This window comes from Girardinichthys multiradiatus, chromosome 2 (genome assembly GCF_021462225.1).
Source record: "Girardinichthys multiradiatus isolate DD_20200921_A chromosome 2, DD_fGirMul_XY1, whole genome shotgun sequence".
NCBI lineage: Eukaryota > Metazoa > Chordata > Actinopteri > Cyprinodontiformes > Goodeidae > Girardinichthys > Girardinichthys multiradiatus.
In genome coordinates this window covers 7,554,056-7,571,629 of record NC_061795.1, presented here as the reverse complement: position 1 = coordinate 7,571,629, position 17,574 = coordinate 7,554,056, and the positions used below count along the sequence as shown (strand labels likewise).

General features: G+C 41.8%; 1 protein-coding gene across 4 annotated transcripts in view; it reads right to left on the bottom strand.

Annotated features, from left to right (window-relative positions):
* The window catches only part of grm8b (glutamate receptor, metabotropic 8b), a 348,353-nt gene that overhangs the window by 174,813 nt on the left and 155,966 nt on the right, over window positions 1–17,574 (bottom strand). Inside the window, exon 1 of one of the 4 annotated variants that reach the window (XM_047348701.1) lies at window positions 16,800–16,854. The exons of the other annotated variants lie outside the window; for them this stretch is intronic. The gene's annotated coding sequence lies outside the window, so the exon portion shown is untranslated. Of the gene's footprint in view, window positions 1–16,799; window positions 16,855–17,574 lie in introns of those variants that run through there. 4 annotated transcript variants of the gene reach the window in all.

Below are 17,574 nucleotides of genomic sequence, written 5' to 3'. Positions count from 1 at the left end.
TTACAGTGGGGTTCTCCTATTTAGAAAGATGAGAAAAGTCTGTAATTTTCATCATCACACGCTTCAACTATGAGAGACAAAATGAAAAAAAAAAATAATCCAGGAAATCACACTGTAGGATTGTTAAATAATTTATTTGTATGTAATTATGGTGGAAAATAAGTATTTGGTCAGCCACAAATAAGCAAGGTGTCTGGCCCTCACACACCTGCAACTTCTTCTTTAAGAAGCTCTTCTGTCCTCCACTCATTACCTGTATTAATGGGACTTGTTTGAACTCATTATCTGTATAAAAGACAACTGTCCGCAGCCTCAAACAGTCAGACTTCAAACTCAACCACAGCCAAGACCAAAGAGCTGTCGAAGGACACCAGGATTGGGATTGGGAGAATATCATGTGGTCAGATGAAACCAAAAATAGAACTTTTTGGCACAAACTCAACTCATCGTGTTTGGAGGAAGAAAAATGCTGAGTTTCATCCCAAGAACACCATGCCTACTGTGAAGCATGGGGTTGGAAACATCGTGCTTTGGGGCTGTTTTTCTGCAACAGGGACAGGACGACTGATCCTTGTTAAGTGAAGAATGATTGGATGATTGGGCCCATGTATCATGAGATTTTAAGCCAAAACCTCCTTCCATTGGTGAGAGCATTGAAGATGGAATGTGGCTCGGTCTTCCAGCATGACAATGATCCCAAACACACTGCTCATGCAACGTGCTAAAGATAATACCTATAAGTCTATATAAATACATAAAATCCTGGGGAACTGAATCATACATAAAGCAATAAGGTAAATAACAAATCCAGTAATCATAATCTATGTGAAAGATGAACCCAATGAAGTTTAAAGCACAAGCACTTTCATTTAATTAGTGGAAGATGTGTGGACATTCATTTTGTGTATTGGATAACATAAAATAAACCAAATCACATGTTAACTGCAAGTAAATCTGATTGAAGAGTCCAAAGTTGGTAGATTAATGGGTTTATAACTTGGTCACCATTGGGATGGAAAGGATACTTAAATTTGTGTGGTTTAGCATGTTTCATTTATGTAAAATTTCTGCATGACAGCAACACACGCACACACGGAGGTCCTGGTCTGGAGTAGGTCTTTCCAGATTTCCCTGGGATTGTTAAGGGGACAGGGTTGTGTGTAGCGAGGCATTGCATCACCAGCTACATCAATAATTTATCTCAGAAACTAAGACTAACTTATGTTGCAGAAGTACAGCTGTAGCCATTAAAGGGTGAATTTGTTTGGTCTCTGACTGATCGGACCAATTGATGCCTGTCAACATGGAGAACCAAACTCAACATCCACAGCATAAACTGCTGGACATTGAGAAAAGAGGACAGAGCTCTGACACACAGCCTGCTAGGCAGACAAGGAAGAATGTTCTCCATGTCTGTTGACAATGCCTGAGGTTCTGTACAGGCAGCCATAACAGACAGCCTCAAGATAACATTCCTGACGCCCAAGGAGCAAATCAGACTCTTAAAAAGAAGAACGGCATTGAAAATGTTATCCTAAGAGATAAATATTGTTGTCTGACAGGTCATGTTGTTACAAGCTACACCTTTTGGCATTTAGCAGAACTGTTTAGAAAAACCCTTTCAATGCTGGAGTTTTCTTTTCTAAACAGCTGTGAAATGATATTAGAACAGTATATTTGAGTTTAGCGGCTGACTTAGTGCTTTGGTTGTGTTTATACTGTGAAATGGTTAAAAAGTTAAAACCATACCAGGTCCGATATAAATTAGTAACGGTCTGTAAAAACTTGATAAATATCTTTGTACCTCATATTCTGCCTGTCAGTCAGTCAGTCATTTTCTACCGCTTATTCCATAGTGGGTCGCGGTGGAGCTGGTGCCTATCTCCAGCATATTCTGCCTGTTATTTTTTTATTTTGGCAGCATGGTGCCCAGTAAAAAGTTTTATTTTAACCTTTAATTTATGTGGAATTTTTTTAAATCACAGTGAACAGAACATGAGACTGTTTAGTTTTTCAGTTAGTTTATTTTCGTACTTTGTGCCTTTTACATAGAAATAAGTCCAACTCTGACATCACTGTGTCCTCTGTTGAAGGTGTTAAATAGGAAACACACTGTACAAACACATGTGGGATTATAGAGATTTTATGGTTATAAACCAAAATACAGCCATTTGTATTTCATTTTTAACTGTTTTGCTTATCCTGTCCACAGAATCAGTATCACTATTAATAGTGGAGGGACTATGTCTCAGACTAACCCAACTGTTCAGCTCTGAGTTTTCTCTTCCTAGATGCTGCTAACCTTTTCCATTCTACCCACCTTTATTCCAAAGGAAGACACCTATATGTGCTCCATTACAATCTAAAGGTAAGACTCCAAGGCTCTCTGTGCCCACCTCATAGTGTGAAAGTACAATTAATGTTACTTCCTGATCAAATGAATCACAACTGCATGTGCCCAAAGCCCATCTTTTCTGGTACTGTGAAGGAAAACCCCTACATAATTATCTTCTACACATACACTTATTATCAATTTGATTATAAGGTTACATCTGATTCATTACTACAGTTCAGTGTCATTTTAGCATTGCAATTATTTTCTAAGAAATGTGCATTTTGCCAGAATTGATCAATCCATCTGGAGTGCTGATTAAACTGCAAGAAAATTATATCATTCCAGCTTACATTATAAAAACTATTACCTGGATCAGACTGAAAAACATAAGGCAATATTTTCCAAGCAATTTTCAGTTTTTCAATTAGCTATATTTTATTTTACTGCAAGCTAAAAATCAAGTTGCATTTACAAGAGAAAGCAAATAAATTGATAAAATTCTAAGTAAAATATATGAGATTTCAAACAACAAATACGTTATTACAAGTAACTTTTGACATAAATGTTAATTTCTATCTACTCAATAATTTATAAAATTTACTAAATCTTTTTCAGTGATTTAAAAAGGGCCAAACATCTTCAAAAATAAGTTAGCTTTCACATTATTTTTGAAAAATGGTTGATACAAATTCCCTTTTTTAAAACAAATATTAATTTAATTACTTTATGTAAGAATACATATGAAAACATAGTATTAGACACGATACCAAGCCTTGTGAGCAGAGCTTATGAAAGAATAACTATGGAATTTCAGAAGCCAAACGTTGTCTGTTCCTTAGTAATTTTGCTGAAGATGAAATTGGCCAAATGTTGGTGTCCACTGGAAAACAGGTTTCTAGGATTTCCTTCTTTCATCTCTGGAACATTGCCAAAATTAGAACTATCCTGTCCAGGAGTGACACTGAAAAACTAGTCCATGTATTTGTTACTTCAAGGCTGGACTACTGTAATTCTTTACTATCTGGATGTCCACAAAATGCTGTTCAAAGCATTCAGCTGATTCAAAGTGCTGCAGCAAGAGTTCTGATGAAAATTAAAAAGAGAGATCATATTTCCCCTCCTTTAGCTTCCCTTCATTGGCTCACTGTTAAATCCAGAATAGAATTTAAAATTCTTCTCCTCACATATAAAGCCCTTAATTATCTAGCTCCATCATACATCAGAGATCTGATTGTTCCATACGTTCCTAACAGAGCACTTCGTTCTCAGACTGCAAGTTTACTGGTGGTTCCTAGAGTCTCTAGAAGTAGAATGGGAGGCAGATCTTTTAGTCATCAGGGTACTCTCCTGTGGAACCAGCTCCCAGTTTTAGTCCATGAGGCAGACACCCTGTCTACTTTTAAGGCTAGGCTTAAAACTTTCCTTTTTGATAAAGCTTATAGTTAGAGTGGCTTAGGTTATCCTGAGCTATCTTCCTTATTTTTTACTTCCATCTTCTTCCCTCCCTGTTGGATGGAGTAAGGGGGAGTCAGGTTTAGCCTAAACCACTCTGCCTGTTGGTTGAGGTGCAAACACACCCTCCATTTCTGCTACCTGTATGACCCCTTCTCTTTTCCAATGGTTGTTGTCAATCTGACCGAGAGAGGTATCCCAATCGTGGTTTTTAGTATAATCCATCAGTGGGCTCTAGATGGACAAACTGTATACTTTTAAGGCTAGGCTTAAAACATTACTTTTTGATAAAGCTTATAGTTAGACTGGCTTAGGTTATCCTGAGCTAGCTCTGTAGTTATGCTGCTATAGGCTTAGGCTGCTGGAGGACCTAATGACCACTTTCACCCTCTTCGCTACATTCTCACACTACTCTCTAATTCTGCATAATTTGCTGTTATTACAGTTTTTAAATTTATGTTCTCCCTCTTTTCTCTTCCTAGAAGCTACAACTGGCCTGACTCTGTGTCTACTTGTGACACCTTTCTGGAGAGGGGCATCGTCCAAGCTTCTGCTGGCAACAACTTAATGCTCACCCTCTACCAATGACCCACATGGCCCTGTCTTTTAGTGTTTAACCCTTTCTCTCTCCTAGACATGGCAATTGACTGAGGTTCTACTGTGACTAACTATGTGCTCTCTTTCAGACTCTAACCTTGAAAACTGGCTCAGCATTTATCTATTCTTTCTTTCTAGGTGAAACGACTAAAGGAGCTACATCCATTAACATTTATTTTTCCTTCACATAGAAAGGACTCCTGGATCAATGATTATTTGTTCTCTTTGTGTCTCTGCTCTGTTCTCTCAAACCCCCAGTCGGTCGTGGCAGATGGCCGCTCACACTGAGCCTGGTTCTGCTGGAGGTTTCTTCCTGTTAAAAGGGAGTTTTTCCTCTCCGCTGTTGCTACATGCATGCTCAGTATGAGGGATTGCTGCAAAGTCGCCAGGGACTGTCCACTGTCTCTACTGTCAGGATCTGTGCCATGTCTGTGTGTTTGGTGCTGTTTACTGTGCTTAGCCTCTAAATGGCGTTTGAACCTGGAGGAGAGGTGACAGGTGTTCTCTATCTCCCTGATCATCTGCTGAGGAGTATTTAAGGAGGAGGCTGCCAGCAACTCACTGCTAGAGTGTTGCCCTTAGTGGTATATCTCAAGCCACAATTATCCTTGCCCTGACTTTGCTTTGTCTTTGCCTTCTTGTAATTAAATAAAATCCTTGCCGTCAAACTCTGTCTCCTGATTGCTTTCTGCATGTGGGTCAAAGCTGTTAAAAACAATATGACAGAACACTCTGGCCAACCTGACCCAGCATAAGCTTTCAGGAGAACCCTTTCAGAATAACATCACTAACTTCAAACCCATGACTCCTCTCTCCGTTTCCTCATTGAACAGCAGAGACAAACTAATCAACAAATCGAGCAACTAGCTTCCTTAGTACAACATACCCTAAGCAATTTCACCTCCTCGGCCTTAAAGGGCACTTCAGCTTCTCCTGCTTCTCAGCAGCTTCCGCACTCACGTGATGTCACTTCCCCTAATCCTGAGAAGTTTTCCGGAGAAAAGGGAGACTGTAAGGGTTTCCTTCTGCAATGTATGCTCATTTTCAACTGCTCCCCGCAGTCTTTCCCACATGACTATGTAAAGATTTCCTATGTTCTGGGGTTGCTTACTGGTAAAGCCCTGAAATGGGCTGAGGCGCGTTTTTCTGACTGTTCCAATTTTGGTTGCATACTCTCAGAATTTGAGAAAGAGTTGAGACAGGTTTTTTCCTGTGAAATAGATCAGACCGCCACAGCGTGAACATTGTGGTCTTTAAAACAGAGGAACCAGTCAGTTGCTGAGTTCTCAATTGATTTTCGTACCCTTGCAGCAACCTCTGGGTGTGACGATTGTGCACTTAGAGCTGCCTTTTTCCAGGCTTTAAGTGAGCCATTAAAAGACGAGTTGGCCTTAATTGATGGGCCTAAGTCATTAAATTAGTTAATCAATTTAACCACCAGACTAGATCATCGGATGAGGGAGAGAAAGAGATCCCGACTTGAACAAAGCTTTGTTAAGACCCATCTCCCTAGTCAAACTTCGTAGACTGTTCGCCCCACATTTGTTTCTCAGAGTTCTGAGGTTGAACCCATGCAGGTCGGGCATACTCGGCTTTCCCCCGAGGAGAGACTGAGAAGCCGCCAGACAAACCGGTGTTTTTACTGTGGATCTTCTGAGCATTTTCTTGCTGACTGCACAGTCTGCTCCACGGGACCAAAAGGCCAGGTCCGTCAGTAAGTGAGGGAAAACTGGCAGACCGTTCACTAGCCCCCAGACTTAGTTTACCAGCCTCATTAATTTCTCACCATCCTATTCGGAACCTGTCTGCTCTGATTGACTCAGGAAGCGACCAAAACCTTATAGATCAGAGGTTAGTTAGTGAGGCACAGATAGAGACTGAGCTGCTTCCCGCACCTCAGTTAGTTTCAGCGTTAGATGGGCAAAAATTACAATCCATCGAACCAAATCTCTGACTCTAATACTTTCTGGTAATCATAGGGAGAAGATTTCTTTTTTTGTGTTTCCTATTGCATTGAACTCCATTGTTTTAGGTTTCCCTTGGCTTAAGAAGCACAATCCACATATTAATTGGGCTGAAAGCCGAGTTGAGTCCTGGTCTACTAACTGTCTTTCCTCTTGCCTGCAGTCAGCTGTCGCCTCTCTCCCCACTGATTCAGCTCCAGCAGAAAATGAGATTACCGATCTCTGTAGCCTTCCTTCAGAGTACCATGATCTAAGGTTAGTTTTTAGCAAATCCAAGGCATTATCGTTGCCTCCGCATAGACCTTATGACTGTGCAATAGATTTGCTTCCCGGTGCCCCCCTAACCTTCTAGTAGGCTATATAACATCTCAGGACCTGAACAAAAAGTCATGGAGAATTATATCAATGAGTCCTTGGTAACTGGTTTAATTCACCCCTCTTCATCTCCACTCGGTGCAGGTTTTTTCTTTGTCGGGAAAAAAGATGGTTCTCTCCGCTCATGTATCGACTATAGAGGGCTAAACCAAATCACAATAAAAAAATAAATATCCTCTCCCACTCCTGTCCTTGGCTTTTGTACTGGTTCATGGTTCTACTGTTTTCACCAAATTAGAGCTCAATAACGCCTACCATTTAGTTAAGATCTGCCAGGGGGATGAGTGGAAGATCGCCTTCAAAACCCCGTTAGGAAACTTTGAATACATGGTGATGCCTTTTGGACTGAGTAACGCTCCAGCAGTTTTTCAGTCACTCATAAATGATGTTCTTAGAGAGGTTGACGCCTCAGAAACAGGAGTTGGAGCTGTGTTATCTCAGCAGTCTTCCACGGATGGAAAACTCCATCCATGTGCTTTTTTTTCTCATTGACTAACCAGCAAAGAGAGGAACTATGATGTGGGAGACAGAGGGTTACTTGCTATAAAGTTAGCTCTTGAGGAATGGAGACATTGGCTGGAGTGTGCTAAACACCCCATTTTAGTATGGACCAATCACAAAAATCTGGCCTACTTACAATCAGCCAAAAGACTGAACCCACACCAATCACGTTGGTCACGTTTCTTCTCCCAGTTCGACCTCTCCATCTCATATAGGCTGGGTTCCAAGAATGTTAAACCGGATGCTTTGGCCCGGCTTTACTCACCAGATACCACGGAGAGGGAGGCAGAACCTATCATACCACCTCATTGGACTTTTTGGGCTCTAGTTTGGGAGGTTGAGGATCTTGTGAATCAGGCCAAGTGAAACAAACCTGACTCAGGCACTGGACCTCCTAACAGGGTATTTGTTCCTGCATCTGTTAGGTTTAGGCTAATCTGTTGGTTTCATACCACTAAGTTTTCAGGTCATCCAGGGGTTAGCTGTACTATTTCACTCATTTCCAGGCGTTTTTGGTGGCCATCCCTCCATAAACATGTCAGGGAATATGTACAAGCGTGCTCATTCTGTTCCTGGCAGAAATCGGGTAACCAGCCACCATATGGGTTACTCCAACCTCTCAACAGCCCCAAACGCCCCTGGTCACACATAGCTCTTGATTTTGTGACCAGGTTACCCATCTCTAAAGGTATAACGGTCATCCTCACAACAGTGGACTGTTTTTCTAAGTCCTGCCACCTTGTACCTTTAAAGAAACTTCCATCTGCTTTTCAGACTGCTCAGCTGTTAGTACAACATGTTTTTCGCTTACATGGCATTCCGCAGGACATTCTGTCTGATCGTGGCCCTCAGTTTGTTTCTCGTGTTTGGAAACAGTTTTGTTTAGCTCTGGGAGCTAAGACCTCCCTGACCTCTGGGTACCACCCCCAATCTAATGGACAGACCGAACGTATGAACCAGCAGGTAGAGTCCATTCTCAGGAGCATGACTCCCACAGAACCCTTAGATTGGAGTATTTATCTCCCCTGGGTAGAATATGCCATAAATTCACAGATTTCATCAGCTACTAGCCTTTCACCATTCGAGGTCTCCATCAGCTACCAACCACCACTATTTCCTACTGATGAGAAGGACATAGCTGTTGCCTCCGTTCTGGGGAACAGCTTCCGGAGCTCTTCTTCGCACTGTGAACCAAGACAAGAAGTATGCTGATCGAAGACGGTGGCCTGCTCCGATGTACCGTCCAGGCCAAAAGGTTTGGTTGTCCTCTCGGGATATACCGTTAAAGCCTATGTCCAAGAAACTGTCTCCTCGCTTCATTGATCCCTACACTATTGACTCTGTCATCAGACCCTCTGCTTTTCGTGTTCGTCTGCCTTCTAGCCTATGTATTAATTCTGTGTTTCACATCTCTCAGATCAAGCCCTTCATTTTCAGTGCTTCTTTGTGTCACCAAAAAACAATTGAAACTTTAAAAGACTGTGTGGCAGGAAAGAACATTGATTGCAGATTGCTCGTCAACTGAGTCTTCCTTGATCCGAGTCTTCTGCTCCGTGTGCACACCGATGGCACACAGCTCTGCCCTCCTGTGCAAAAGCCTGTAATCCAATATTTTTATTAAAGGCAAAGCAGAATGTAGTCTTTGCTTCAGTGGGTCCGCCCGGACCACAAACATAAAGCATCTGCTTCAAGAACTTCAAACTCAGCCTTCTGCATGCACAATTACGCACTCAGAAGCGCCCAGCGCAGATTAACAAATAGGAGAAATAATCTTGACAGGGGAGAGGCTGAGATGACAAACCTGCTGCTGTGAATAGCAATGACAAAAGTTAACTAACTGTAACCGTCCAGAAAAACAGGACCAGAATGGAACAGAAGGAAAAACTCAGCAATTGGATCATTTATAATGATGCAGAGCAACAACCCCTGCATGCTTCAAGCAACACAGCTTTGTTCGCTTTTCCTCTTTTTCCGCTGGGGGCAGTGGCAGCCAGCCAAGTAGCACATGTAATGTCCTTATTTAAATAGGGCGGTCTGCACCTCTTTTCAAATCAAAGAAGGAAGGTAACAACTTACCTTGTTTCCTTCATCATTAAGGACGAGAATAACAGATGCTCAATCTTTGAAAATCGCATTCAACACGCCTACTTATTGCACATGCAACTTTCTTTGTACAAGCAATTTAGCGCGATCTTCCAAGATCAGGGCCATAGTGTCAATAAAATACATTGAGGGTTCTGGTTGGAACATGAGAAAAGGTCTCACTGTCCATAAATGTCTGCATTAGGAAGCACCAAGTTCTTCCCTAACTACTTTGTAATGGTTGTGCAATGTACTGAATACTACATTGTTTGGTTGGGTCACTGATTGGGTTATTAATAAATGATTGTTAACATTGTTAACATTATTTATCTGAAATTGAATCTACTTTGTTTTCTCCATTCTCCCTGTGATGTGATAGGCTAATTTGAATTGAGAATGTGGGTTCTAAGGGTAGATATGGGTGGACTCCTGGTGTGCCAGGGAGATGGATGGGCTGCCATTTAGCGAGCTGTGTTTTTGTGTACTGCCTGGAAGACAATAAACTCACTTCTGACTTTTGTTGTTCAGTCAAGTCAGAGGGATGTCTCCTCTTTTCCACACCCCACCTCTCTTCGTAACAGTCTGTTTCAACAATGTCTAATTCAGGTTCTGTAGCAAAGTATTGACAGGTTCACAAACTCTGTCTTAATACAGGTCCTTCTCAAAATATTAGCATATTGTGATAAAGTTCATTATTTTCCATAATGTCATGATGAAAATTGAACATTCATATATTTTAGATTCATTGCACACTAACTGAAATATTTCAGGTCTTTTATTGTCTTAATACGGATGATTTTGGCATACAGCTCATGAAAACCCAAAATTCCTATCTCACAAAATTAGCATATCATTAAAAGGGTCTCTAAATGACCTATGAACCTAATCATCTGAATCAACGAGTTAACTCTAAACTCCTACAAAAGATTCCTGAGGCCTTTAAAGCTCCCAGCCTGGTTCATCACTCAAAACCCCAATCATGGGTAAGACTGCCGACCTGACTGCTGTCCAGAAGGCCACTATTGACACCCTCAAGCAAGAGGGTAAGACACAGAAAGAAATTTCTGAATGAATAGGCTGTTCCCAGAGTGCTGTATCAAGGCACCTCAGTGGGAAGTCTGTGGGAAGGAAAAAGTGTGGCAGAAAACGCTGCACAACGAGAAGAGGTGACCGGACCCTGAGGAAGATTGTGGAGAATGGCCGATTCCAGACCTTGGGGGACCTGCGGAAGCAGTGGACTGAGTCTGGAGTAGAAACATCCAGAGCCACCGTGCACAGGCGTGTGCAGGAAATGGGCTACAGGTGCCGCATTCCCCAGGTCAAGCCACTTTTGAACCAGAAACAGCGGCAGAAGCGCCTGACCTGGGCTACAGAGAAGCAGCACTGGACTGTTGCTCAGTGGTCCAAAGTACTTTTTTCGGATGAAAGCAAATTCTGCATGTCATTCGGAAATCAAGGTGCCAGAGTCTGGAGGAAGACTGGGGAGAAGGAAATGCCAAAATGCCAGAAGTCCAGTGTCAAGTACCCACAGTCAGTGATGGTCTGGGGTGCCGTGTCAGCTGCTGGTGTTGGTCCACTGTGTTTTATCAAGGGCAGGGTCAATGCAGCTAGCTATCAGGAGATTTTGGAGCACTTCATGCTTCCATCTGCTGAAAAGCTTTATGGAGATGAAGATTTTATTTTTCAGCACCACCTGGCACCTGCTCACAGTGCCAAAACCACTGGTAAATGGTTTACTGACCATTGTATCACTGTGCTCAATTGGCCTGCCAACTCTCCTGACCTGAACCCCATAGAGAATCTGTGGGATATTGTGAAGAGACCATTGAGAGACTCAAGACCCAACACTCTGGATGAGCTAAAGGCCGCTATCGAAGCCTCCTGGGCCTCCATAAGACCTCAGCAGTGCCACGGGCTGATTGCCTCCATGCCACGCCGCATTGAAGCAGTCATTTCTGCCAAAGGATTCCCGACCAAGTATTGAGTGCATAACTGTACATGATTATTTGAAGGTTGACGTTTTTTGTATTAAAAACACTTTTCTTTTATTGGTCGGATGAAATATGCTAATTTTGTGAGATAGGAATTTTGGGTTTTCATGAGCTGTTTGCCAAAATCATCCGTATTAAGACAATAAAAGACCTGAAATATTTCAGTTAGTGTGCAATGAATCTAAAATATATGAATGTTCAATTTTCATCATGACATTATGGAAAATAATGAACTTCATCACAATATGCTAATATTTTGAGAAGGACCTGTATATTGAACTGAAGAAAACACAACTTTCTCAAGACTGTATGTGTGGAAGTAATAGAGATAGAGACAGTGATTTAATCAGCATTAGCTTCAGCTGACACACTTTTTCCAGGTTTAAAAAAACTAAGTGGAAAATCACCTTTGAGGCGGCTCCTGCTACGCTCAGATCCACTAAATTAACTTTGATGTACAAAGTGAGAAAAATCAAATAAACAGACTTCCACTGACATGATATATTCAATTTTCATCACACACACAAATTTACTCACAAATCTGTGTGGATGTGCCCCCATCTCGGCACTAGCTGGAGACTCACAATGCTACACTATGCGAGGCACAAGCAGGAAATTTAAAAAAATGATGTCTTTGCAAACTGGGAAAATTTCTGAGGATGTTTGTGTCATGGAAGCAGCCTTAGAGACGAGAAACTATTGCTAATGGAGAACAACATGGTCTGGCTAACAGCCCTGTTGCTAGTCATATACCTCATGTTCATAGGAATTTCAGGGGAAACTAGGTTTTGCACCGCAGATGTCTCTGAGGGTTAGGGTTAGTGTTACGCCCCCAGTTGGCACAGAAGAACAGGGTAACATAAAAATTGTTGTCCAGATGGTAAGGTCAGGTTAAAAGGTTTATTTACAAGGTTTTGGGAACAAAAAGAGACAACACTACAAGTGTTGTAGGCGAAGGAAATATAAATGTCAAACCCAAGGAACATTTCTTAGGGCATGGGCTGTACTAAAATATACAAAAACCAAAATAAAATCTCTAAATTAAACCATCAGTCCCAAACTAAAAGACGTTATTGGTCCAGTGTTCCAAGGCCGGTCCAATCGGAGATCAGCAGGAAGGAGGCGGGCCCAGAGTCCAAATCAGCCAATCTCCTCAGTGTGCTGCCTTAGTCAAAATTGCATACTGAAGCTGCATCATGGTAATTCAGGTCAACAGCCGTAACAGTTAGGGTGGTTACAATGACTACCATGATTATCTCTGCAGACCTGATTGTTCGTTGTAGTGTAAAACTTTTCTGTTCTGTAGATGAGCCAAACCACACTGTCAGAGCAGACACAAGACAGACTGAATCATGGCAGAGTAAGAGATGACCAGGAGTTGCTGTGGAGGGTTATACTTCTTGAGTTGACCCTGGAATTAAAGTCCCTTCTGGGCCTTTTTCCAAACAGTGTTTATATGTGATGACTAGGTATGGGTACCTTTCACATTTGAACCTATACGGTACCGATGCCCGGTACCTGGGGATCGGTACTCAACGTTACCAGTTTTTGGTACTTTTGTGTGTGTTTATGTAGTTATAAATGTTAATTTATTTAATAATAAAATCTCACTTTTTCTATTTAACGTATTTTTTTCTCAATATGTAAACGTTGATGAATATATCCAAACATCATCCAGCTGTTTGTAATGTAACATCTCAGTTTTTTCAAACATTTCTTCTTCGATGTTGCTGGTTGCAGACAACGAATTGCTAATGGATGCAGGCGGGCTAATGGTACCAAATGCAGGAGTTTTAGCCATATATCTGGGGCTGACGAGAAAAATCTTGTGCTTAACCAGGTGCTTCCTCAGATTAGTATTCCTGCCACTGGCCTTGCACTTCGCATCACAAATATTGCAGCGAGCGTAATCTGCATTGCTTTTTGAAAAGTGGAGCCATACTTTCGAGCTCTTTCTATCGGCCATGCTTTGTTGACAGTACCAGCGACGTCTTTACACTCTTGTGCGTGCAATGCTGCGTTCATGTCCAGCATGGAAAATCGCCCACTCTTCCACTCCCTTAGTATCACAATGATGCGTTCAGAATCAGAAAGCTTTATTGCCAAGTTTGTACAAAAAAACAAAGAATTTGACTCGATACACTTTGCTATCAGTGAATATTTTTTTTATACAATAATGGAAATAAAAAATATCTTTTTGAATGTACAGTACAGACCAAAAGTTTGGACACACCTCATTCAAAGAGTTATCTTTATTTTCATGATTATTGTAGCTTCACACTGAAGGCATAAAAACTACGAATTAACACGTGAAATTATATACTGAACAAAAAATTGTGAAACAACTGAAAATATCTCTTATATTCTAGGTTCTTCAAAGTAGCCACCTTTTGCTTTGATTACTGCTCCGCACACTCTTGGCATTCTGTTGATGAGCTTCAAGAGGTAGTCACCTGAAATGGTTTTCACTTCACAGGTGTGCCCTGTCAGGTTTAATAAGTGGGATTTCGAGCATTATAAATGGGTTTGGGACCATCAGTTGTGTTGTGCAGGAGGTGGATACAGTACACAGCTGATAGTCCTACTGAATAGATTGTTAGAATTTGTATTATGGCAAGAAAAAAGCAGCTAAGTAAAGAAAAATGAGTGGCCATCATTACTTTAAGAAATGAAGGTCAGTCAGTCCAAACAATTGGGAAAACTTTGAAAGTGTCCCCAAGTGCAGTCGCAAAAACCATCAAGCGCTACAAAGAAACTGGCTCACATGAGGAAAGGAAGACCAAGGGTCACCTCTTCTGCGGACGATAAGTTCATCCGAGTCACCAGCCTCAGAAATCGCAGGTTAACAGCAGCTCAGATTAGAGAACAGGTCAATGCCACACAGAGTTCTAGCAGCTGACACATCTCTAGAACAACTGTTAACAGGAGACTGTGTGAATCGGACCTTCATGGTAAACTAGCTGCTAAGAAACCACTGCTGAGGACAGGCAACAACCAGAAGAAACTTGTTTAGGCTAAAGAACACAAGGAATTTACATTAGACCAGTGGAAATCTGTGCTTTGGTCTGATGAGTCCAAGTTTGAGATCTTTGGTTCCAACCACCGTGTCTTTGTGCGGCGCAGAAGAGGTGAATGGATGGACTCCACATGCCTGGTTCCCACCGTGAGGCATGGAGGAGGAGGTGTGATGGTGTGGGGCTGCTTTGCTGGTGACACTGTTGGGGATTTATTCAAATTTGAAGGCATACTGAACCAGCATGGCTACCACAGCATCTTGCAGCGGCATGCCATTGCATCCGGTTTGCGTTTAGTTGGACCATCATTTATTTTTCAACAGGACAATGACCCCAAACACACCTCCAGGCTGTGTAAGGGCTATTTGACCAAGAAGGAGAGTGATGGGGTGCTGCGCCAGATGACCTGACCTCCACAGTCACCGGATCTGAACCCAATCGAGATGGTTTGGGGTGAGCTGGACCGCAGAGTGAAGGCAAAAGGGCCAACAAGTGCTAAGCATCTCTGGGAACTCCTTGAAGACTGTTGGAAAACCGTTTCAGGTGACTACCTCTTGAAGAATGCCAAGAGTGTGCGGAGTAGTAATCAAAGCAAAAGGTGGCTACTTTGAAGAACCTAGAATATAAGACATATTTTCAGTTGTTTCACACTTTTTTGTTCAGTATATAATTCCACATGTTAATTCATAGTTGTGATGCCTTCAGTGTGAAGCTACTATATTCATAGTCATGAAAATAAAGATAACTCTTTGAATGAGAAGGTGTGTCCAAACTTTTGGTCTGTACTGTACATATATACACAATTAACTTTACAACGGAATATGATGTGAGATCAGTCCAAGTATGCATGGTGTTGTTCTGGGACTCTAACTTTCAAGTGTTCATCAGAGAAACAGCCTGGGGTAAGAAACTGTCTCTGTGGTGACTGGTTTTAGCAGACAGCGCTCTGTAGCGCCACCTGAAGGTAGAAGCCTAAACAGTTAATGCGCAGGGTGTGTGGGGTCTGCAGATATTTTAGCAGCTCTTTTCCTGACCCTAGACCTATATAAGTCCTGGATGGAGGGAGGTCAGCCTGATGATTCTCTCTGCAGATCTAATAGTTTGTTGCAGTTTGGACCTGTCCTGTTTTGTGGATGAACCAAACCACACTGAGATGGATGAAGATAGGACAGACTGAATTATGGCAGTGTAGAAAATGACCAGCAGCTCCTGTGGAAGGTTGTACTTCTTGAGTTGCCTCAGACAGTACAGTCTCTGCTGGGCCTTCTTCCGAACACTGTCTATATGTGAGGACCATATCAGGTTTCTGGAAATGATGGCTCTTGTGCAGGAGATGCTCCCCAGCCTCACCTGCTCCTGCAGGTCCTTCAGGAAGCTGGTGATCCACTGACAGGTAGAGGCAGGGACCTTGAGCTGGGTGAGCTTCTGTTGGAGGATGTCTGGGTTTATGGTGTTCAAGGCCGAGCTGAAGCCCACAAACAGGATCCTGGCGTATGTCATTGGGGTGGTGCAGGATGTAGTCCCAAGTTGAGTGTATCATTTGCTGACCTTTATGCCTTTTAAGCAACAACAGTAGCTGAAAGGATTTCATGACAGATGTCAGGGCGACAAGTCTATAGTCATTTAATCCTGTGATGGTACATTTCTTGGGAAACATGATGATGGTTGGAAGCTTAAAACAGGAGGGAACCTGACACAGCTAAAGACTTGTTGAAGAACTGAGTGAAGATGGGGGCCAGTTGGTCAGCACAGGCTTTCAGGCAAGAAGGGTGAAATGTTATCATGTCCTGGAGCTTTCCTGGACTTTTTGACACTGATAGACCCTGCTCCACTTAGCCCTTTTCCACCAATATGGTTTGGAGTTTCCTGAAGGGTAACATTGTTGCATGTTTCCACCGAAAAAAAAAGGTTTCCAGAATGCTTACTGTGGTTCAGTTCAAGCACTACAGAATACTTGGTTTTTCTGCATGAGCTGTGACATCACCCGGAGGCCGGTCAAAGCTGGAGACAACAGAAACAACTATTGTGGCAGCAACAACGAAGAAAAATTTATTGTGGTTTGTGGAGGAAACATGTTTTATTCTGCACTTGTTCAGAATTTCTAATGAAATTCAACACAAACACTAGGAAGGAAAAGGTTTACGATGAGCTGGTTGAATAGATGGAGAAGGCTGGCCATGTTTGCTCTGAAGATCAAGGCCCGTATTCACAAAGAATCCTAAGACTAAAAGTAGCTCCTAGTGACAACATTCTATGAAAATCTCAGGATTTTTCGAATTCTACGATTTTTCTTAGAATTTTGCCTCGGTAAGATGTTTCACAAAGCTTAGGCTTTAAGAGAGCTCAAAACAAGAGGAAATGTTAAGAGTACTGAAGAGGACTTTTAGTGAGCTCAAGAGTGTCTTAAGCAGAGAAGATTATGGAAGGACAGAAAGAAAGGAGAGATATTCTCTGAACAATGAAAAACAGTGAATTAATAAAACACTACCAGCTCGATCATGCAGGGATCCATCCTCTCAAGGGCCGGTGTCCCACAGCGTTTTAATGTGTTCCATGTCCAACACCCTGAATCAATGGACTGAATCAACTCCTCGTGCACTCAAGTTCTACAGAGTCCTGCTAATGACCTAATTATGTGATTCAGGTGTGTTGACAGAGAGATACATCTGAAAGTTGCAGGACACCAGCCCTCAAGGACTGGAGTTTGACACCCGTGCTCTAAACAGTCAAATAAAGGGACACATAAACTTCTACAACAATTACATAATTATTAATATACAGATTAGACAAACTTCATCAACCCCTTAAGGCAAAATGAATTAGTTTCAGCAGCAGGACAGATTAAAGGTAATATTAGGAAGGATAAATAATAGAAACAATAATAAATAACTATGAAGAAAAAGTAAACAAAACCAAGAAGGGTCATTCCAGAATTGGAGGACAATTTAGGCACCAAACCTTTTTAAAACTGACTATTTATTGTGTAATTTTTTATATGTTTCTAAGAAAAACAGGTATTAAACCATCATATAATTTGATTTGTCCAGCCACACTGTCAACAGTTCACTTTTTATGAGATATTTAATTTCAACCTAAAAAGACTCACAAAGAGAAGACAGGAATGCAATTAGAAAAGTTTATAAGTGAATGTTTATTTCTTTGGCGCTCAGAACCCAGTGGAAAAGATGAATGCTGAGAATGACATGCGCTTGAATGAACACCTTAGGGTTATATTTAGAGAAGTCTCCCCTCCAAAAAAGGGG